Genomic DNA, 24,777 nt, shown 5'->3' with positions numbered 1-24,777 from the left:
GAGAGTTCAAATGGCATGTATTAAAAGCCTACAGATTCTTCTGCCTTTTTTATACATTACATTGACAGGCAACCATCTTTTTTCCGGTGACAAAATGTTTCTATCAAAATTTTAAATAAAGTGATGGTATAGTGGGTTTTTTACATGATTAATATTACATTTTATTGCTCCTATCAGTGTTTCTTTTAACTCCTATTCATTATACATACTGCAATAGTATGTCTACTCCAGTAGCACAGAACAGTCTTGGGAGAATCAAACCATACAGGCACATTGGCTTGGTTCACACAACACGACAACCTATACTAAACAGACCATGGGTTATACGAGACTTGCATAGATACTCCAATTGGCTGAATGATGATGTATTACATCTTTTTTTATTGCAATTTGTATGTCTCGTTATATACATTGTTTTAAAGTCTTTCTATCTAGATATTATATATTTTTATGGCACGGTTACTTGGAAAATGCCTCCAATTGTAAATATTATGATACAAAAGATTTCTTTGTTTTTTAGATAAAGCCTTGAAGAATGCAACTGCATTTGAAACGTGTAGGCACCTGGCACTTTAATAAACCTTTTACTAATAATATTATTGTAGAAGGTTCCTTGGTTCCGCCCTTGCCTTTGGCTTATTTTTTACTCCCCTACGGCATTTTCCTTCTTTTCGCACTAACTCTTGCAAAGCCCATGCTTACAGGGTTCATATGAGACAACAACCGCAAGCAGGGGTTGCTTATGCAATCTGGCGCTTGCAGCAGGGTGGTCATCATGGGTTAAATGACCCATAAGGACAGGTTTCTTACCTGTAACTGTGGTTCTTCAAGTGGTCATCTGTGCAGTCACACATATGGGCTCGGCGCCTGCGCGAAGCCCCACTTCGGGAATTTTCTATAGCTAAAAGGCATTTTGGGCGGGAAACCCTCCCCCTCCACTGCGCATGTGCAGGAGGGTTCCCGCCCAGAATCCCCAGTTCTTCTGAGACTTAAGAGCCTCGTCTGAGGATTATAGACACCTGTAGATGTATCTGAAAAAATACTAACAGTAACATTAGTAACAAATGATGGACACCAAGTGGGGAGTATGGTGGGTGGGTTGTGTGACTGCACAGATGACCACTCGAAGAACCACAGTTACAGGTAAGCAACCTGTTCTTCTTCTTCGTGGTCTCTGTGCATCACACATATGGGCGATTAGCAAGCTTTTACTCACTGGAGGAGGGTTGGTGTCCTTAGGTGAAGATAGATGACAACACGACTCTGCCAAAGGAGCAGTTGGACCTTGACCTGACGTCCAGTTTGTAGTGAGATACAATGTCACCGGTCGGGCCCATGTTGCTGCCTTGCATATTTCCGGAATTGTGACACCACAATGAAAAGCAGAGGATGTGGAGACAGCTCTAGTAGAATGCCCTCTGACTGAAGTCGGGGGTTCTAATTTCTGCAACTGGTAAGCTAGGACAATACATTGCACCAACCATGAAGAGAGTCTCTGAGCTGATACTGGTAAGCCTTTTTTGTTTTGTCCATAACATACAAATAGGCGTTGTGACTGACGGAAAGAGGCAGTGCGATCCTTATAAAACGCTAAAGCCCTTCTGACATCCAATAAGTGCAATGTCCGTTCCAACGGAGATGAAGGTGCTTGGAAAAACGTTGGTAAAATAATGTCTTGGTTGACATGAAAACTGGAGACAACTTTAGGAAGGAATTGAGCATCAGGACGAAGTACTACTTTATCGAGATGGAATATGAGGTAAGGTTCATCTATCCTTAACACACATAGTTCGCTGGCACTTCTTGCTGACGTGATTGCCACCAAGAAAACCACCTTTAAGGTCAGGAGGCGCAGGTCAGTGGTTGCCAAAGGTTCAAATGGCTTATTTGAAAGTGCATGTAGGACCACTGATAAGCTCCAGGAAGGTGAAAATGTTCTTACTGGTGGATTTAGATTTAACAAACCTTTTAAGAAACGTTTAACCGTAAGATGGGAGAAAACAGTAAGGCCGTTAATACGGTCATGAAACATGGATATAGCTGCCAAATACACTTTTAAAGAGGAAAGTTTTAAACCCCTGTCAACCAACATTAGTAAAAAGGACAGGATGTGATTAATAGAGCAACTTGAGGGTAAGAATCCATGTTCAGAAGCAAAGTTAGTAAATGTAGACCATTTTCTGTTATATTTCTGCCTTGTCGATAGTTTTAAGGCTGCATCCAAAACCTGTTGGATTTTATCTGTCAGACCTCTATCGTCTACTGAGGGATCAGCCTCCACGCTGTCATGTGAAGAGTGTCGAGGTCTGGATGGCATATCCGGCCGTGATCCTGTGATAGAAGGTCTCGTCTCATTGGTAGACGTAGGAAGTGACCCTTTCACCTGTTGAGAAGGGTTGCAAACCAGTTCTGTCTGGGCCACCAGGGGGTTAGAATTATGCAGTTCGCATTGGCGAGGATTCTCGTTATTAGAGAGAATGGGGGAAATAGGTATAAGAGGTGACTGTTCCACCTGTGGAGGAATGCATCTCCTAATGATTTTCCTCCTATTCCTGCTCTGCTGCAGAATTGGTGACACACTGTGTTGCTCTTTGTCGCAAACAGATCTATGTGTGGCTGTCCCCAAAGGTGAAACAGTTCCCTGATGACCTGAGGATGAATGCACCATTCGTGGACTATCGACGAGTGCCTGCTGAGATTGTCTGCCAGCGTGTTGGACAGACCGGCTATGTGAACTGCAGTCAGGAACAGTCGACGTCGAATGCCCCATTCCCATATGTGTATGGTGAGTTTTGCTAGGGATAAAGACTTTGTGCCTCCTTGTTTGTTGATGTAAAAGACAACTGTTGTGTTGTCTGATGTCACTTGAATGTGGTGGTTGTATATCACGGCTTCGAATGCCTTGAGGGCCTTTTGAACTGCTAGCAGCTCGAAGTAGTTGATGTGCGCCCTTCTCTCTGTCACAGACCAGGTGCCCTGTACTCTTAGGGAGTCGAGATGGGCTCCCCATCCCATTGTTGAGGCATCTGTTGTGATCGACTTCGTTGGCATTGATGGTTGGAACGATATGCCCTTCAGTAGGTTGTGATGGTCCGTCCACCACTTTAGGGACTTGGTTACCGTCGGTGGTAAGGAGAGAAAAGTACACTTGGCGTTCTGTAATGGGTTGAATACTCTGGTGAACCAGCGTTGCAAGCGTCACATTTTGAGTTTTGCAAATGGTACGACCATGGTGATTGAAGCCATCAGTCCCAGGAGTCTTTGGACTGTATATGCAGTAGTGGTTCTTTGTTTGGAGAGGTCATTTGCTAGTTTCTGGATAGTAATGGCTCTTTCGATTAGCAAGAATGCTTTGGTGATGTGCGAATCCAAGATTGCACCTATAAATGTTATGGTTTTGGTAGGTGTGAGGGTAGACTTTTCGATATTTATTAATAGACCTAGCTCCCTCATCAGGTCCCGAACATACGCTATGTGTTGCTGGAAGGCATGTTTTGAGTCCGCTACTAGAAGCCAGTTGTCTATGTAAGGGTGGATTTGAATTCCCTGATTTCTTAAGTGAGCACAAACTACAGCAATGCACTTTGTGAATACTCTGGGACCTGTTGACAATCTGAAAGGTAGGACTCGGAATTGAAAAGCCGTTTGGTTTATGGCAAAGCGTAGGTATCGCTGGCTGTCCCGGTGGATGGCTATATGAAAATAAGCGTCCTTGAGGTCGATGGAAGCAAACCACGATTTTCTTGTGAGTAGTGGTAGGATCGTCGGAAGTGAGACCATACGAAACCTTTTTGGTGTTATGAAAGTGTTCACATTGTGTAGGTCTAAAATGGGTCTGATGCATCCATCGGCTTTCGGGACAGTGAAGTATCGGGAATAAAATCTGTTCATTTCTTGACGTTTTGGTACTGATGTTATTGCTCCCTTCTCTAGGAGTGAGCGGACCTCCTGCAGGAGAGGTGGCGATGGTGTAGTTGATCTCAGGACTCCCAAGGGTGGGAAGGAATCGAATTCTACCTTGTAGCCATTTTCTATGATGGAAAGTACCCATTTGTCTGTAGTTATTTGATTCCAAGCCCTCCTTGAGGTCGAGAGACGGTCGCCGAAGAGAGTGGTTGTAGTGTGGATATTGAAATCAAAGCCGCCGATTTTGTGTGTAATCGGGCTTACGACGCTGGAATCTGGGTTTTGCGGGTGGAAACTGTTTCTTTCCCTGTTGAGGTTGAAATTGTTGTCTATAGGGTTGTCACTCGGGCTGGTATCTTGTGGTAGTGAATCCAGGTTGTCTGAACCATCTTCTTGGTCTAAATTGTTGCTGTTGGTGTTGAGATGGGCCTAGCCCCATTTTATGTGCTGTTATTCTAGCTTTTTGGACATTATCCATGGCTTCATCGGTTGTGGAATTAAATAGGCCAGTACCATCAAACGGGAGACTTTCAATACGTGATCTGGCCTCTTGTGACAACCCAGCGAATCTGAGCCAGGCATGCCTTCTCAGGGCGACTGCTCCAATCATAGTCTTTGCGCCACAATCAGCTTGATGCTTAGCTGTGGCTATTTGTTGTCGTGCCATTCTGGTGGCCTCGGCATGGAAAACTCTTGCTAGCTCTCTATGGTCATCTCCTAGGTTGTCACATAAAGACATCATTTTATCCCACAAAAATAATTGACATCGTAGCCTGGTAGTTTGATACCTTAAGGCTTAATGCTGCAGTAGAGTAAATTCTTCGGCCCATTAAATCGAGCCGTTGACCTTCTTTGTCTACTGGTGCTGTATGCACCCTTTGAGATCAACCTTGTGCCGATTCTACAATTATGGAGTTCGGCTGAGGATGTGTAAAAAGGAACTCTGCGTCTTTATTGAGGATTTTGTACATGTTATCGAGCCGTTTTGACGACGGTTGTAGTGTTGCTGGGTCCTTCTATGATTCCTTAACTGCCCTAGTTAAAGTAGGTAGGAAAGGTATGGCAATTGGCATTGCTGCTTCAGTATAAATTGCTTCGAAAACAGGGTCGACTAACTTTTCTAAAGTCTGTCGGGTTTCTATGCCCAGTGCCTGCGCCATTCTCTGAATGAGATCTGAAAAGTGGGCAAGTCCCTCAGATGGTGAGACTGATCCTTGTGCCTCCACCATCGAATCTGGCGATGGGATTGATGGAGTCGGTGAAATACCAGAGGCTGAGGCTGAGCAATAGTCGTCTGGTTCTTCGGGAGATGAAGGTACTTGCACGGTTTGGATATCACCGGTTTGCTCTACGACGGAGAGTGTTGTTTGTCAACCTCGAGCTGTAGGATCGACTGTCGTGATGGGTAGTGGCAGTGGTAGCATTTCAGTAGTTTGTTCTGGTGCTGATATCATGGCCGAAGGTGGTTGTCGACGTCGAGGGGTTGATAGCCAGCTTCCTTGTCGATATCGATCACAGTCGTCATGCCAATCCCTATAATAATAGTTAGGTCTTGGTGGGAGAGAGAATTCTGATTGTTCGTCATATTCTCTTACAGGAGATCTGGATCGGTATTGTCTTGTATAGAAGTAACATTCGTCTTCCCGATATTGATCATCGATTGAATGGGCTGAATCCAGTGAGCGTCGATATTGTGGTCGAGGGTCGAGCGGTGTGGGCGATCTTCGATAATCGTGTCATTGAATATTGGCAGGTAAGTTTCCTTGAGGTGAGTCTCTAGCTGATCCCCTTGTAGAGTATATTGGTTCTCTACTTTGACGGGATTCGCTCTCTCTAATCTCGCCCTCCGATAACAATGGCGGCGGCATTGGAGCAATCGTCGATATCGAAGGAGGTACGGCGATGGTAGCTGTCTCCATCATCGAAGGAGGGGTCGGTGCATCCCTCGATGGTGTGGCCATCGATGGCCGATTTTTTTGTGGTCGTGGCTTTTGGCCGATTTGGCTTTCTTGTGCTTCACAACTTCCGCGGACTTCGGAGTATGTGCCTTTTTTGTTAGCTTTTTTGCTAGTGAGGCAGTTAGGGATCGCCCTGGCGTTGCAGGGTTCTCCTGGCGGGGTCTGTCGGCCTGAATCGTTGGTGGCTCGACAGGAGCTGGACGCGCTATTGGCTGTTGCTGAGTAGCCATTGCAGGTTTATCGACCGATGCCAGCGCTCTTTCCCACAGCTCTGCCCGCAATTTATCTGCTCTATGCCGCCTTGTGAGCTTTGAAAAGGCTTGGCAATGGGTACAGGCGTCCACCTTGTGACCCTCCCCTAGGCAGATTACACAAAAGTTGTGGCCGTCTGATGGGGGCAGCTTCGTCCACGGTGGGCACATTTTTTAAATGGGCCTTGGGGCCCATACGGACCAGAATTATAGTTAAAGAGGATAGATAGAAACGATGAAGAGTAGATGAAAAGGTGAGGAAAAATATATATACAAACAAGAAAAAAGGTAAGTCTTAGCTATCGTTTTTAAGAGCGTTGTTCCTGATGAGGCTGTCTGCAAGACGGTCGAAGAAGAACTGGGGATTCTGGGCGGGAACCCTCCTGCACATGCGCAGTAGAGAGGGGAGGGTTTCCCGCCCAAAATATCTTTTAGCTATAGAAAATTCCCGAAGTGGGGCTTCGCGCAGGCGCCGAGCCCATATGTGTGATGCACAGAGACCATGAAGAAGAACTAGCAGCAGCATGTCGTCTGAACTGGGTTAATCGTTCTCCTTAAGGAAACATTTTCTCAGTGAAGAAGGAAACATGGGGTAAACACTCTCTTTCTTAAATGCCTTTAGTCTTCCCTACACACACACACTTGACAGACCTACACTTGTACAAACTAGACTATACACCATTGAAGATCATCACTTCTCTGTATCTGTGTTTTTGTCCGAAGTTTAAACCATAGATATTAAGAGCTGCAAGACAATCTCCCTGGAGCTAACCACTTTCCTTTTGAAGCATACCTGGCCTGTGCTGTCTCAGGACACAGCAGGACTGCCTGTTACACCGAGCAATGGGTGCGAAATGACATACTATTTCAGATTTAAAAACTAAGACCTGGGCAAACTTTTCTGAAAAGGCGGAAATAGTTTTGTTTTGTTTCTATATCGTTTTTAAGCTGCCTTTTATTTAGCCACTATTTGATTGTTAACATCACCAAGGAACTGTAAGAAAAGATCAGTATCCTATGCTTTAAAAAAAACAAAAAACAAAACAAAACTTCCTCACCAATTTTAACAAGCTTTTTTTTTAAAAAAAGCTTAAGTTAAAAATTCAATAGTGTACTATAGATAGTATACATCCTCATAATAATGCCACCGGAATTATCTTTTCTCTTTATATTAGTTACCTCTGTTATTAAAGTATCTGTTCAGACATGAAAACCTCATACAGTTTTCCTTGCAACATCCTTACAATGTGAGAATCAATGGGAAATACAGCTTCAGTGTAATTTGCTCATGATCACATTGGAAGTCTGAGGCAGCACAGGATCACAAGGTAACAAACTAACATTTCTCTCTGCTTTTTGAACTGCAGTTTGCTTACAACTTCAAAGAAAATGCATTTTTAAGCATCCCATAAGAAAGAGTGTTGAGAAAAGGTCCCTTTCAGTTCCATGGTCTGAACTGCACAACGAGTTCCCTCCTTGCCGAAGTTATAGCAGAATGTATATTCAACAGATGCCGTTTAGACAGGGGCTTTCCTTGCCCCAAGGTACAGTTCAGCTTGTCCATTCTACTGTGCAATTACAGAATCAATAAAACATCCCTTTGAAACTCCCTGGACTAGTGCCGACACGCCGACAGTAGTCATGCTGACATTTCCCCCACCCCCACCCCCCTGTTTCCGTTATTACTACCGTCAAGCATTCTGAGAAGCAAGACATCAAACCAGGTTGCAGGCTGAAAGCAAAGACACGTGCATGAATGTCAGTCACATTCCACTGAAGGTATTTGAGAACCAAAAAAACCCACCTCTGCTCAAATTGTTCTCTGTGAAGGTAAACTGAGAGTACTGCGTTTGAAAAGCACATTTGCCCGTCGGTCTCCTAACCTATTAATATTCCGTCATAATTTTAGTATAGGCTTATTTTTCAACAGATCTACTCTATTGATGAGAAGTGGCATAGTGATATTCTGCTTCTATGCGGTTGAAAAGGCCTACTTAAGCATTTGGGTGATGGGGGCAGGGTGGACAGGAGAAAAACTGTGTAAATGAAGTGTATAACTTTCCTTCATACTGTAAGGTTTATCTTATACCTTCTCCATTCCCCCCACTCCCAATATATGTGCCATTGCAATGATGCACATGATGGAATATGCTGATGTTAACAACAGCAACATCTTCACAACAAGAGGGACTGGTCCTTTTTTTGCTGCAGGTGTTCAATTTTATGTTGGTGTATACGAAAGTGGCTCAGGTATCTTTACAAAGGCATACAAATAGGTTGCCTCCAGGCCTGCCCCTAAATCCACTCATTTCTGTGTAACAATACAACTTTGCATGGTGCATTTTATTCTCAAGGAGAAACCTATTCTTTATTAATGAGTAGCTTGTCAGATTCAACATTTAAACAGCATTATGGTGATGAATAGAGGTAGGTAGGTGGGAAAAATATTTGTGGGCTGGTAAATTTTCAGCATATATCTGCAAGATTGGACATAAAACATAATAATTAAAATAGCTCCTAAGAAGTAAGACGCTGGAAAATCCAAGGTGTGGATTAATAAAATGACAATGTCCCACAATGATTCCACTGCCAAATTAAAGAAGTATTTACTTGAGTTTTAATCAGGGGGGTGGGTAGAGCAGGCACTTTTCAAATAAACCTTTTATTCTTCCTGCAACAACCATATTTATGATTACTAACATGTATATGCTGCCTTATCTGCTTAAAAAAAAACCCATCAAGGCAATAAAACCTTAAAACAATAAAAGCAAGAACATTTTCTTCAGGTGCTTATCTTGATCATTCCCACTATTTTCACACTGGGTGTCCTGCAAATGGAGGCACTGGAAGACAGAGGGTCTTTTCTACATCCCAGGAGAACCCCTGAGTTGTGAATGAAAATCAGTTAAATCAGCAACCAAAGCGCTCACCCACCCAATGGAATACAGATATATATGCTTATCATTTATCCTAGATACCACCGTAAGTGTGTGTGTGAGGAAGAGAACTTCTAAGACTTCTAAGATAAAAAGATCGTGCTTTTTATATTGTATTTTGTATTTGTGTTTTTAAATTGTTGGTTGTTTTATTATGCTCTTCATGGTTTTAATTTTTGTGAACCGTACAGAGAGCTTCAGCTATTGGATGGTATAGAAATGAAATAAATAAATAAGATTTGAACAACACATTCTTAAAAGTACACATCCTTCAAAGACAAGTTTCCATCTGCACAAAATTCTTGAACCTGCAAATTCCTTTTTCAGCTTAAAGGATGGGCAGCTACCTGGTCGACTCTCCTCTGTATGGCAGCTATGAAACCTGAATTGATTCTTTTATGTGTACCCAATAGAAAGCAATCCAGCACAGGTAGACTACCACGTGAATCCAAATGGCTATTGGAGTGCACATTCCATTGAAACCCACAGAGTGGGGATTGACTACTTTCACCGGGATGCCTGTTTGACGTGCATCCCTGCATAAACTGTTTCACCTGGGTCCAAACTTGTCTTCCGAATTACAGCGAAAAGCAAAACTTATTTAAATGGGCATAACAATAGTGAGATTCTTTTAAAAGTCCTCCCTGCGCATCTCATTATCAGAGCCAGATGTTAATTTCCCCAATCCAGTCCATTAATTCTGAAGTATAATCATTCATTTCAAAGTCTAAAACGAAGGCATGAGCACTCATCCCACATATCTAGTTAGATTTCCAGTAAAAACATCTTAAAGTCTTCCAAACTACTTCTACTGTACTTGAAAAACTATAAAACTTGTAACCCTGGAAAATGAAGTCCCCTTTTTATTCATGAGCCAGGTACAACTCAGGAAGTGGCACGGGAGGGTTTCTCAGTCTGCCCTACCACAGCAACCACAACTCCAATCTGGAAAGACCACCCTGGGAATAAGAAGCAATTCAGATTTCTTAGCAGCTAATTCCTGAGCCTCTTTTAGATTGATATTAAAAACCATACTAACTTTAATAGGATGATTTTTTAATGCGAACTACTGTATTTCTCTTTTGAAGACCTGCTCAGAGGTCCTTTGCTAGTAAGGATGATACTACAGTGATGAGCTAATTAAGGGGACTCGATACAATCTGTCCCAGCATTTCGTGACCACTGAAGATCTTTTACATTTTCTAAAACTTCTCTATAATCTGCGTAACAATTCTTAACGATTCTTGCAATTTAATTCTTTTCCCCAAGTGTTTCCACTTGCAGGTTTGAATCCTAAGATACATAAGGAATCAAAACGAAACATTGGTTTGATAACGAATTCTTTGACCTCCAGTGTCAGAAGCCACAAAACTGTTAGATGAGCACTTATAATATGGTGAATAGGGCTCAAAACACATGGGCATTTTTTGTTTGCCTTTAGAGCTCTATCTAGAACAGAGATTTAGTCTTGGAGGAATAACCAGCATGGAAATAGCACTGCTTTGAGCATATTAAAATAATAATAATAATGATAATGATGTATTATAGTCATGAGATTGATTATACCACCATAAAATGTGCTGGGGAGGACTGGACTGCTTCTGAGAAAGAGGCTTCAAACAATATCTTCCCCTTACATATTGGGGAGAAAAGGCTTGTAGCTAGAATTTTGCAATAGCATTAGTGAAGCACCTGGCAGAGAAGTCAGAAATGCTCAACCTCAGCACAAATACTATTTCAAGGGCGGGTGCAAATAAAGCACTCCTAATTACTTAATAATGGTTATGGGGTTGAGACTTGGCTGTACGGCTGCATAATCCCTCTCCCAACCACTCCCAACGCTAGTGCAAATCTCCCTCCCATTCTTTCCTTGTCAATCTTAGTAAAAAAAAGTCCTTCCTACCCACTCTCCTGTTTCTCATATAAAGACCCCACCCCTCCCAAAGCTATGCAACCCCTGAACTCGGGCCCCACTTCCCCCTCACCAATATTCTACCCACTCGGTAATTAAAATCTCCAAACAAACCTGGTCCACGTTATCCCATTAGAGGAAAAAATCATGAAGAATGCCATACTAATGCAACTTTGATCTAATTACTAAGTATTACACTCAACATTCTGCTTGGGAACCATGTTCTTTGAAAGCAGCATGGCCAAATTATTTTTAAAAGGTCAGTTTTGGGTTCCTAGCTTTTACCTGGAAAGAAATTTCTTCAGAGTAAAAGAGCAACCCCAAGAACAGACAAATGAATAGCCTAATGAGGGCCTCTGACATGAGGAATCTTATGTGGAAACAGTCTTACTGGCTTCTTCTACATTAATCTTTTCCCTTTGTCACATCCCCCCCCCCATTTCTTATTTACCTGTATGTATCACAGGGTTAGGCAATGTTTTTGGGCCATGGGCATATTTGGCAATTAGAAAAACTGTCCTAGGTACTACTACAAAATGGCTGCCATGGGAGGTGTGGTAAAGGCCAAGACAGTGAGAACAAGGCATAGGTGGGGGCTGAGCCCCAACAACTCCTTTGACCCCAGTTTTCAGCACTAACAGAAACCATTTTCACAGAAAATGTGTTAACTTTTTTTTAAAGTGGGCACCAGGAAAGGTATCTGGGGGCACATAGGTGTCTGCAGGCACCACATTGCCTACCTTGATCTATCCTATATAGTCTCAGTCCATTTTTATTTCATTCTTCCATTTTAAGTGATAGCAATGGTGCTTAGACCAGACCACTGAGTGGAGCTCTGAAGCCTCACAACTCAGAGGGCCCCCAAATGCAATCTCTCTCCCCACACACACACACACATACACCAGAAGCTCCACTCACTTTTATCTTTTAATACAGGTTGAGAACACTGCAAAGGAAGCTGCAGTCATGCTGGCATTTTCATTTCTCTGCACGGACCCTATAGGACAATGTGGACCAAGACACTGGAGGAATAAACATGCATTGCAGCATGCCTGAAGTTTTTAAAAGTTAAAAAGGAGAGGGAAAAGTGCTGCACCCTGGTAAGGGGGGATTAAACGGGAAGAGAGAAAACACTGATGGGAGTTAGAGCGAAAGAACACCAGGGTTGGAAGGTAAGAAAAAGAAAGAAAGAGTGCTGCACTGAGGGAGGGAGGGAAGCATATGCCATGCCTGTGAAATTTTGTGGGGAGGTGGGGCAAAAGGCATCTTGCCCATGGTACCCTCAATCCACCACTGCCTGATAGGCTGCAACATGCCCATTGTCTGCTGGTAGTCCACTGGACTTTTTTTTTTTATTTCGGTCGCAAATGAATGGCATATTACAGTGATTAGAATTGTGGACTAGGACTAGGGAAATCCAAGGTCCAATATTCATTCAGTATGACGTTCACTGTGTAACCTTGGGCCAGTCACTCTTACTCAGCCTAACCTTCCTCAAAAGGTTGCTGTTAGCAGTTTTGGAAGAGCTGAAACTTTGCCCTAACACTGCCTTAAATTCCAACAGTTTCAAACTCCTAATTCATCTTACTTTCTGTTATTATTTATTGCATTTATATCTCATGAAGAAAATCACTGGCTAAAATGGTTGGTGTGAAGAGTGCTTTCCCTCTCCATAAAATGGAAGTATCTCAGGAAGAGAAAATAATTCTGTCTCTCTTTAACAGTTCAAATACCTTTTGGTATAAGACAAGTTGCAAATAAGATTTCATTAATGTTTATTATCTTGATTGTAATGACAACATAGAGGAATCGTGAAAGCCTACTGAAACAGACGTAGCCTCGATGCCAACCCATTTTTAAAATAAGTTTCTCTTTAAATGTAACAGAAAACTGGATGAATTTCCTGAGTATTTCTCATGGGAAACACCAATGCTTGCTAACTGTGAGTGAACTAAACTAGCCAACACCCAGAGAGGAAACTGCAAATCAAATCTAATTGCTGCAGCACAGACTGGGCTTTACCATGACAGATCCAAAACTAAGTTGTGGATGCTTAATTGCTGACAGATCACTTTTGCTTTAAGGGTACAGTGTACGTCAATCAAAATTAAATTCCTTATGCTCATCACTACCGAGTAATCAGGAAAAAAAGCCAACTTTGAGCCCAACTAATGGAATGTTCAAAAGCCTCCCAATCTGCTCGGTGTCTGGCATCAACATGAGACACAGAGGCAGATGAGACTTTGAAAAATCACTAGCTGGGCAGAGGAGAAAGACCTGTAAACCAAAATAAAAATGGGAATTAAAAATGTGCATGTTGTACAAACAGAATATAAAACAGGTTGAAGCACACTATATTTTCCTCACCGATGAGAAGAGACCTCTATAATTCACTGGTGGCTTTGATCACTTGTGAGCCATTGGGTATTTCTTTGAGGATTGGGTAAATATAAGTCATTCAGAGCTGAAACCTGATTTCTCTTCCTTTCCCCTGCCACTATATGCTTTGCATGAATATGTCTTGTATATAGGCTCACTACCATGATGTGCTGTTCAAAAACACATTAAAGTTCAGCAGATGGTGGGTGCTGGAACATTTCTGTTGCCAAGGATTAGGGTCCACAATCTTAATATGAATAATAATTACAGCCCGTTACAAGATTTTGCACTGTTCTGTCAGTCGTAGTATATTAACACTGATGTCTTCCCTGATTTTGATCCATAATATTTGTGTACCTCAACCATGTTTTGCTGCAGAAAATGCTTTGTAAGTGTGAAAAGCCTACAGTATATATAAATAATATATTGATATATACTAATTATTTCCTGATTACAAAAATCTTTGTATGAGCAAAAACAAAAGTGACAATATTTCACTCAATAATGGATACTTATTATAGTTTAGTATGGGGAGAAATTTACTCAAATACCTGAGAAGATACTTCAAACTGTGAGTCAAATTCCTTACAAATGCACTGTGACCTCTAAAACACGCAACAACTTTCAACTGTTTTCTGGAAAGACAAATGTACAACATTAAATTTCATCAGATGTTGCTATATGTTGGTGTTGATGTTTTTGTGCATGACTAAACTGCTTGGGTTCTGTGTCTAAAATGTTCTAAAGCACAAAACAAGTGAGAAATCATTTTTGATGACTAGTTTGTTTGTAAGCTTTTCTATTTTTCACAACTGGGACCACAAACAAGGTATTTCTCTGTGGAGTGTTTCTGTTCTGTGTGCCAGCCAGCCATACCTTCACTGAGAATACCCCATCCCAAAAGATACTCTGTGGCCACTGAATATACTCAACCCTCATTGGGCTTTTTTCAGGGGCTTTTTTATTATTATTTTGCCTCCTTAATATTTTCCCCAGTATTTTTTTAAAAAAACTTCAACAAAACTCAAGGTATAGGCATACTCGAATGAAGTCCAACATTTTTTGTATATCTGCAAAGCTCAGGTTATATCTGAGCATCCTGATATTTTCCTCTTATTTCTCAGTAGACCCATTTTGGGACATAGCTATCATAGTTCAAAACCTGAGTTTGCCATTAGTACATAACAAATGGCCCCAGCAACAAAGTGTTGCAGCATGGAGTGAACTAGTTCAAGGTTCTAGCCAGATAGCCATATACTCTTCTATGATAAACCATTCTATTCTCTCTTCCACCCTCCCAGTTTTCCATTTCTTTTTGCAACAGACATTTAGCATTCCATGGCTAGTGAGCATACTCTGTTTCCAATGAGCTGTATATTTTTTGTACTTTTACAAACCTTGGAGTTCTCCCAAGCATGATGACATCACCCTCTTGTTTCTTAGTGGGCTCATGTTGGCATTCATCAAATGAGCTCTCTATTAGAAGGTATGAACTTGACTGGCCAACGGTATCCATTATTCCTTTTGCACAAACTCCTACAACAACAGAACTCAGCACAATAAGGCTTTTTATGACTGAGCTCCACCGTTGTTGTGCTAGATTATCGGATCTTTAAGTTAATGTGTTTTTATCTTGTCTTTGTGATTTTATTGAATTTTTAAACAAAATTATTACTGTTATTTCTAAGTTATAAACCACTGGGCATCTTAAAAAGTGGGTTATAAATGTGTAAAATAATTACATAAAAAAGGAAATAGTCCTATGTCCCCCCCAACCCAGACAGCGTCCCAGGTGACATAAGATAGTTCAGTTTCTGGGCTCGGAGGTCAGAAATAGGGATCCAACCTTGAAGACCAAAAACCATACTACTCCCCTCTCCTTTGTAGCTGGCGTGGTTCTAGCTACATCTCCGTGCTTGTAAACAAAGCATGGAGATAGGAAAGAGGCTGTTTGAGGGGGCAGAGAGGGGAGGAGAATATTTTTGTGAACCGCCCAGAGAGCTTCGGCTATTGGGCGGTATAAAAATGTAATAAATAAATAAATAAATAAATAAATAAAATAAATAAAATGGCTGCAGCCATTTTCAAAATATTTTTTTTATTTATTGCATTTTTATACCGCCCAATAGCCAAAGCTCCCTGGGCGGTTCACAGCCATGACTTTTCCAATGGCCATTCCAGCCTTCCTCCCTTCCCCTTTTAAGTGCCATAGGTAGATGGGCGACATCTCCCGTCTAGCAAAAATGCAGGGAAGCCTCCACCTTCCAGCCACACTGCATTGGACACTTATCAGCCTCGAAGTTCGGAGGCTGACAACTATTCTCATAGGATTGCACCCTAAATACATGAATGTACTTTGCCCCTTTTGTATCCCTTTACATATGGTAAAGACTGTCCATATGTTTCAGAGCATTGGTTTTAACTCAAGTTCAGTGACAGTTGAATCTTCATACACACTGCCAGGCTAAGCTTTCTCAGATCAGGATACAAAATTCAGAGCCCCCAGTAACACCCTTTCCAGAAAGTAGCTATTGTCAGAGACAGTGGGCATGTCTACACCATAGAATGTAGAGGGAGGGAGGGGGGAGGATCACGGACTTACCTGCTTCTGTGACCTCCCCCCGCATCTTGATGGCCGTAAAACGTCCCAGAAGGAAAGAGGGCTCATAGCCACCATTTTTTTTCTGCAACAGGAGAAGGGACGCAATTGCACTCCTCTGGAAAAGTAAGTTAAAAGGGGGGGACACCAAACCCACTCCCCACCCTCGATGGGCACAGACTGCCCTCACGCAGCTCCGTGCCCATTTTAAGAGCCCCACTACTCGCTGGGACGAAGGGACGATGCCACATGGCCTGCACTCCTCAGGATGGTCGCAGGACCGTGGACAAAAATGGTTTTTCTGCAGTCCCAGATACCCCAGGGAAAGTCCCTGGTCATCCTGGGTTGCCCCCGGGATTCCTTGTGCATCATTTGGATGCACAGGGATGATCCAGGTACAACCCCGGGATATAGGGCAGGTGTAGACATGTCCAGTGACACCATATCATTACACAGTACCTTGCTTAGCCTAAAGGAATAGCAGCAATTTGGGTTTAGTTAGTACTTCATCTCAATCAATTTCTACATAGCTAACTTGATCCAAAGAACTCACAGTGCACCCTTTGTCCCCCCTCCCCCTCCCACATACATTAAGGCTGGGGAAATTGCACATTTTCTCCCTCCACTCTTGGCTTTATTATTTTTTTAAAGTCTTGTTAAGTTTTATATTCAGGGTTGTATCTGATGAAACTACTCTTCTTCTGCCATGCAGCCCCAGAAACCCCAAAAAATGTCTGCTCCAAAGGGTCGACACACCCTGGAGCAGAATTGGGGTGGGCTACAGTGCGACAGGAAATCCACTCAGCTGATGGAGGAAGGCATTAGTTGGATACCACCCTCTGCTTTTTAAGGTTTTCATCTCATTTGTATTTTTAAAGTTCTATTTTATCTGTACATAGAACAGGCAATGGAACCCAATGTCCAAGTAGAAATGACTGGAACTATAAGATATTGCTGGATGGGATGTTTAACACTTCACAAGTGCCATACTGGGAGACAGAAACATATATCAAAACCAGAATTACTTTTTGACACATTGGAGAGGAGCTAAGGAGCTAAGCTTATCCAAGCACCAGCGATACCCACCACTAGTACAACAGGGACCTAGTTATTGTACAATAAACCCAAAATGAGCAGAAACTGTAGCTTCCAGAACCAGGCAGGTCAGCAAACATTAAGAACATAAGAAAAGCCATGCTGGATCAGGCCAAGCATTCTGCTCACACAGTGGCCAACCAGCTGTTGATGGGAAACCCACAAGCAGGACACGGTGCAACAGCACCCAACCACCCATGTTCCCCAGCAGCTTACTGCCTCTGATACTGGAGGCAGCACGTAGCCATCAGAAGTAGTAGCCATTGATACCCTTCTCCTCCTGGAATTTATCCAACCCCCTTTTAAAGCCATCAAAATTGGTGACCATCACTACATCTTGTGGTAGCAAACTCCGTTGTTTAACTATGCACTTGGTGAAGAAGGAAAACTTGTAGAGGGAAACTCTGCTGACCTATCCAAATCCAGAAACAAACATTTCCAGGATTGATTTTTGAACTTCTCGCATCCTGCTTGCACAACTGATCAAACGGGAGCAAAAGAGCAGTATTGGATACTGCCCATTAAAACCAACATGTTTTAATAAAATGTTTCCCTGTGACTCTTTACTTTGTTCACCTCCCACCAACCCAGAAAATAATGCTAATTTTTAGACAGAGGCCTTTTCCAAATTTGCTAAGAAAAGAAAACCATATAATTTTAATTTGTTTTGAAACATGTACTCTACCTTGCTAGAAACTTAAAATGCATTGAATGGGTTCCATACAGATGGGTATTTTAAAAAGAAAGAACTTGACTTTCTCTTTCTCTCTCTTGATATTGTTATGAGTGAAATTGTATACTCTTCTGCTTACGCGGATATGACAATGATTGCAATGTAATTCTATAGTATTTTCATTCCATTGAATTGAAAAAATTCACATAGTCCAGAGACCCCCCAAAAATTACTTCTGCATTTCTTTTTCATTCTTCTGAGCCTAAGCCCAGCCAGGGAAAAAAAGGGGGGAATAAAGAAATCAGAGTTTTATGACATCTGTCTCTTTCTATTTGGTTATTTTGAGGTTGCAGTTTCCATTATTTACGTTTTTAAAGTAACCTGCAGAGGCTTCTGTACCTATGAGGTCTGTTATTTGTGCCAAACCAGATCCTAGTTGACATCAGCAAAAATCTATCCCCAGCTAAAGTATGTGTGGGTGTGCAGTAGGAGAGAGGAAAGTGTTGCTACACTGCACATATAGTTTGGATGAGCCACATCATCTGTGGGCACCAGATTGCATATGCAACTCCCAGTTGGGGGTAGTAGTGCTGAACAAGCCCAGAAGCATTGTTTAACCATCACATGAACCTAAAAGAGACCATGGGTTATACAACGGCTGTTTAACCCGTGCTCACCGGGTTTGCATGACACAATAAACCTCAAGCAGGGGTTGCATATTCAGACAGCAGCTACAAATGCCCCAAATACACCACAGCCTCATTTTGGGTTAAATAACCCATGGTGGGCTGTTACATCATGTGAACAACCCCACAGAGAGCGATATATACACAAGAATTCATATCCCAACTTTTAAAGATCTTGGTCTTTGTTATTCCACCACAACAGCTGAGGCAGGGGCTGCATAAGATCTCACCTCCATAATTGTGTTTTTAAACTGTTGGGTGTTTTACTGTGGTTTTAATTTTTGTGAACCGCCCAGAGAGCTTCGGCTATTGGGCGGTATAAAAATGTAATAAATAAATAAATAAATAAATAAATAATTTGACAACACATCAACCTGGTTTGCACATAACAACAGCCCAGAGTATAGACTGGGTATGGGTTGTTCAATCATGGGTTGTTATTACAAACAAACAAAGAACTATGGGTCAACTATATGAGTTGTTAACCATGAACAACCCAGGAAGAGAAATCAACGTTTGTTACTGAATTGTGACTCTGGGTTATCATTATGTGCAAACTCAGAACCATGGATTGTTCATGGTTTGTTTTGCCGGCTACAGAGGCAGCAGGCAAGAATGGTTAAAAGTATCAATACTACAACACCACAAAGGCATTTGGATCCAGGGAAAGAGCAGGCAAAAGAGGAGTGAATCAAACAATCCAGGAATTGGAAAAAAAACAACCCTGCAGCAGTCAAATCATGGATAAACTTTAGGTAATGTAACAACCTATACTCTGGGTTGTTATTTGCAAACCTGTTCCGGGTGTGAAATATTCCAAAACTTTTAATATGAATTGAAAACTTCACATTAATGTTTTAAACCATTTTTAACGGTAAATAGCTCAGCTGAACCTTAGGAAGGTAAATAAATGCATGTTTTTAAAAGCTATATTGAAAATTGTTACCCCCCAAAAATTCATCTTACATACATTCTGAAATAATTCCTTGAAATTCTCTGTTATAACAAAAATAGTATCAGATCCTGTCACTAGGGTAATAACTATCTCCTAAGGATGGAGGGGGTGGGTTATGACTTAAAAAGTACCACGGTGAGGTGAAGTACCTGCCTCATCATAATAATCTGTCAACTCCAGCACTGATTGTCTTCTAGTTCTGCCTCCCACAGGAGAGATAATATGCAATGACAATCATGACTCCTCTTCTAGGAAAACCATTGTTCTATTACCTAGCACCATGGTCAAATGTATTTGTGTTGCTACAAATATAGCACAAAACCTATGCCTTGGAACTGGGGAAAACCTGGCTCATTCTGCCTTGAGCATAAAGGGTAATAGAGAATTCTACGCATTCCCTCCTCTGAGAAAGCTGGAGTGATTCCAAAGTGAACTGCTGTGTTGGCACTTGTATTCGGTTCCGGAAGCAAACACAAGTGCATGAGACACATTAGTGCTAGGACCTTTACTGCAGATTCCTATTGTATTCGGAGGCAGAGTTTATTAGGAATTTTTATGAAAAGAACTGAAGAATGGATGGCTTGCACACATTGACAGGTGAAATCTGTTGGCTTGAGTTATAACCCAGATTTTTTTTTCAACGTATGAAGAGAATTCTATGCGCCTTTTCATTCATAGAAATCAAGAAGTGGTTTACAATTAAATTATAAAACAGTGTTTAACAACAGAAATATTGAAACTAAGGTTTGAAAAGCAGAACAAAATAAAACCAAGAGCTCAAAAAGGGCCTAAAATAAAGATGTTAAGTAAAAGCTAATATAAAAGGTCAGTTAAAAGCACAAGAGAAGAGATTAGCACAGTTATAACCAGATGCCTAAAATACATTGGTGAGAGCACCAAGTAAACTTCCCTAGACAGGAAGATCTAAAGTAAAGTTAGGGTGACACAAAGGAAAATACCCTCTTTCGGGTAGCAGATACCCAGCGAATCCAGAGAAGGGGCTTAGCTGCAGACAAACATGCCTGGTCACCTTGTTTCATATGACACACATGCTCATATGGAACAATGTGACCAGGCATGTTGGTCTCAGACCATTTAGGGTTTTCAAGCAAGAACCAGAACCTTAAATTGTGTATGGAAATTAACTGTAAATCAATGGAATGCTTTCAAGATTAGATACTCATGATCTTTGAAATGAGTGGAATCACTTCAACAATTCTGGTGCAGTGCTTCGAACCAGCTGAAGTTTCCAAACATTTTTCAGTGGCAGCCCCATGAACAACACACTTAGGTTTCTTATATGTGTGCAACCCCGCTTCATGTATTAATTAAATTGCTTGCATAATACAATCTTTAAGGAGCATATGCAATTGCTAGGGCCATGTTTTCATTCTTTTTGGAACATGACAGTATTTTTATGCCATATGAAGCAGCACATCTACTAACCATAAAATTATTCAGGCCGTAGTTTTGGTTGCCTGAATGCCCACTGCAACCATGGCCTCTGGATGCAAACAATTGGCTTTTATGGGTTCTTTAAAACACTTCATTCTGTCTGCTGAACAATGTGGGAGTTGCAGAAAGAACCTGTGGATAGCAGCAATGTAATTAAAACCTGTGAGCTTTGGTGTGTGTTTTTAAACCCTCAAAGTATTAAGAGCCGCCCTTTAAGATATAAAATGAGTTATAAGGTTCCTTTTATAAATAATTTAAAGTATGAAATAAAAACCTTTTCTCCCAAATTAAAAAACCCAGCATACTACTCCTGAAAGAAAACAGAATGTATAAATTACCTCAGAACTAATGCAGACCAGCCCATGACTTAGAGTGCAATCCTAACTCCCTGATCTGCTGACTAGAGGGGATTAGGATGACACGGAGGGCATCGCTAGATGGGGTGATATCCCAGGGATTGCCCTGGGATCGTCTCTGTGTATCCACATGATGCACAGGTGATCCCAGGAGCAGGGAGGGATGATCCCTCCCTTTCCCCGGGATCTCGCCCTACACTTCTAGCTCACTTTTTCCGCAGTCTCAGGTTAATCCCGAGACCATGGAACGTGTGGGCGGGCATTGCAGTTTGTCCCGGCTCCTTGCGAATAACCACAAGGAGCTGAGAGCCAGGCACGCAACGTCCAGGAAGGAAAAGGACGTTGCGTCCGCCATTTTGTTTGTTTTTCTAAGTGAGACGGAGCGCACGAGCGCTCATGCGCAAAACTGTAGGGTTTTTTTTAAAAAAAAATTCTCCACTCCCCCCACCAACAAATAGTTCTAGAGTGAAATGTTCAAAATGAAAGTAATATCCTAAAGTGATACAACCATTGAAACCTGTAGCTCTGGTTTTCCATTTCCAAAAGTGTCTGACAGGCTGTGCCATCTGCCTGCCATGCCAACATAGTGTCACGCAAAATTAAAGTGATGTAGCATTCATTCATCCTAAGGTAAGCACTTATATTTGCTGGAATACCAAGGCTTTGAGTTAACTCCATTACAGACTTAAGTTATGAATTGTGTTAGTCAGAATATCTACATTTAAGAGATGTAGTCCCACTAACTTGGTACTAGCTTGTCATAAGTATAAAATCACCAGATTGACAGGTTTATGGATTGTATAGCCTTAGGAACTTCAGTCTCGATAATTTCATTAAGGCTTAAATCTAAGTACTGCTTTTGCAAAGTCAGCAAAAGATCAGTTTGGTAACAGCCATACATTTCTCCCTTAGTCACAAAGGCATGTCATTAATTATTCCTGAAAGGCGTTTACCTACTAAGCCTGAACTTCTTTCAATTTTTTTTTATATATATACAAATAATTAGTGAGTTACAGCAAAGAGCTGGCTGAAATTCCAGATTCAAACCACGAAGTGAAATAGGACTTTTGCACATTTTGCACATTTTCATGCCAAAGGAATTCTGGAAAATGTGTTTGCAGCAGCAAAGGGAAAGTACAACACACTCAACTGGCAATATTTCTGGCAATTCACTAATTCAGCTACTACTCTAACCAAATATACCCAAGTCTACTTCTCTATTTTGGAACAGCTCACAATTACAGCTGCAATTGAACACATCTGAATGAAAGTGACTTCTGGCAGTTGCCAGGATGCCCAATACAGGAAGTTCCTATAATGGTACATTAACAGAGAATTCCAAGTACAGACATGTTACACAACATTTCTCTCGGCATAACCTGTGCCCTCAAACAATCAAGAATGTTCTTTCTTTTCTTTTCTTCTTCTTTTTTGAGAAATGATCAAAACTTGGGGGTGGGGGACAGAACATCCTGCGTGAAACCGCATCTCCTGAACAAGCATCACCACGATTCACTGTAAATAAATACTCCCTCCTTGCACCACTTCCGTCAACTGTCACTGCCTTGGCTCCAATCACCTTTCAAGTCCAAACAGGAAAGCAGAGAAAAGCGAGTGAGATGGCAGATATGAGGTTTAATTTGCTTTCCCCTGCAGTTTTCTTTGGTGGTGCGCTTCCAATTCTTCGGGAGTGCCAGCTGCCTGGAATCACTCCTGGACACAGTTTTTTCCTGTTAACCTTCATAATTGTATTATGATGGGCAAGCCCACAAACTGTGCTACAAAAGCTGCAAGAAGTGCAGCTTCTCCTTCTCCTCCAATCCCCTCCCTTTATTAGATAAGCAACTAGATTTAAACATCGCTGTCACTTGCACACAGAAACGACAAACTGAGAACTGCTGGAGAGGTTTAGTCACCTATGGTTTCAAGATAATATATTGCAATAATAATAAAATTAAGGTGAGGAGGGCAAGAACACGATTAAAGATTGAAATAAGACTGAACTCAATCTGTTTCGAAATTTGTAAAAACTAAGCAAAACCCAGGAAGATCAAAGTTGTGATACGGATAGCAGATGGGCTGGTGCAGAGAAATATCACTGGAAGACAACATAGTCCTTGCCTATCGGGGTTAGAAGGGGTGAGATTCTTCCATGTAAAGCGGGGCTTCCTTGGGCTTCTGGGAAGGAGCATGGTGCCTATATCCACCATTCCCTTCCTAGTAAATAGTGGCAGCCATGCATTGAAAACTGTGAAATGTGTGCAAAGTGAAAGGAGGGCTAAGCTGGCATACACAGGAAAGAGAAGGCAGCCTGCTGAAAGCAGGATGTTTGTTGTTTGATTAAAGTGGGTAGGTGAAAACCCTCATAAACAGCACCCACACAGGATGTTATAATGCAGTAGAGTCCCTGCCTTGAGGAGGTGAGAAACAGCCTTGGCAGACCTGCCCTAAAAGAAGGTGGGGCGGGTGGGGTATGCTCTGATGCACAAGGTCCCCTCCAGACAGCCGTATGCACACACAAAAAGAGCAATTTAATTAATAAAAAGAAAATGAAGCATTACACATAGGGGGTTTATTATGAATAAGCTTAGATGTCTCCAAGGCTTCTGTGAAATCATGTTCTCATAATTTGCTCTTAAGACATGACTTAATATTCTGGCAGGTACATTTTCCAAAAGTAGCTCATTGTCTGTCGATGAGAGACAGCTTGAAGAAAGTGCAATTTTTGTACAGCTTTTTTTTTTTTAAAGGGAAGTCCCCACCACTCTAGTCAACAGACATTTTGTTGTATATCTCCCCACCCAAGAAATTAATGAACTGGCAGATACTGTATAAGCTACTCTCTAAAAGTAACAAATAGGTTACCTGAGTCAGGATATCATGGAAACATAGGAAGCTGCCTACACCGAGTCAGAACCTTGGTCCATCTAGCCCAGTACTGTCAATGTTGATTGACAGCATCTCTCCAGGATTTTAGCCAGGATTCTTTCCCAGCCCTACCTGAAGACACCAGGGATTGGATCTGGGACCTCACACATGCAAAGCAGAGGCTCTATGGCCCCTCCCTGCTGTGAAGGGGGGCAACAGACAGGGTTTGCATATTAAAACATTTTCAAAAAGAGGTCCAAAGCTATACATTGTCTGAAGCCATCACCTTAAGAATGTACAAGAGAGAACAAGCAAATGATGTGGCAAAAAGCAAATGCCCATAGAAATGTATCCCTACCATGTGATTATCAGTGTATATTTTAGAACCAGAGTTACAGCCACCACATGGAAACCATTTCAAATTGCTCTACATTGTCATTGTCTCCACAAAGTGAGCTGTCCAGGAACCAGGGCTTACAATGAATATCATGCAATTTTCTCCATACCACTGAGACTATTCAGAAATAAGTCCTGCAGAGAGCTTCATTTGTATAGCAAACTGCAGCGCACAAATGCTCTATCACATAGTGGTAGCCATGACACGGGTGATTAAAGCAGACTTTACATGATGACCATGACATGGAATAGAGTTTTAACAAATGGAACCTGCAACAAAGTGTTGCATTTTCCCCCTAACAAAAGAGTTCCTGTTCAATGTTCCAGCCAACCAGATATACCCTCCTCCAAG

General features: G+C 41.7%; 1 protein-coding gene and 1 pseudogene across 6 annotated transcripts in view; one reads left to right on the top strand and one right to left on the bottom strand.

Moving 5' to 3' along the window:
• FOXP1 (forkhead box P1) overlaps positions 1-24,777 on the bottom strand; it is a 630,188-nt gene that overhangs the window by 463,774 nt on the left and 141,637 nt on the right. The gene's annotated exons all lie outside the window — the stretch shown is intronic.
• LOC134395456 (poly(rC)-binding protein 2-like) overlaps positions 5,147-24,777 on the top strand; it is a 44,153-nt pseudogene continuing 24,522 nt past the window's right edge.

Source organism: Elgaria multicarinata, chromosome 3 (assembly GCF_023053635.1).
Source record: "Elgaria multicarinata webbii isolate HBS135686 ecotype San Diego chromosome 3, rElgMul1.1.pri, whole genome shotgun sequence".
NCBI classification, from domain to species: Eukaryota; Metazoa; Chordata; class Lepidosauria; order Squamata; family Anguidae; genus Elgaria; species Elgaria multicarinata.
The sequence above is the reverse complement of the archived record's forward strand: the minus strand, read 5'-3'. Positions and strand labels throughout refer to the sequence as shown.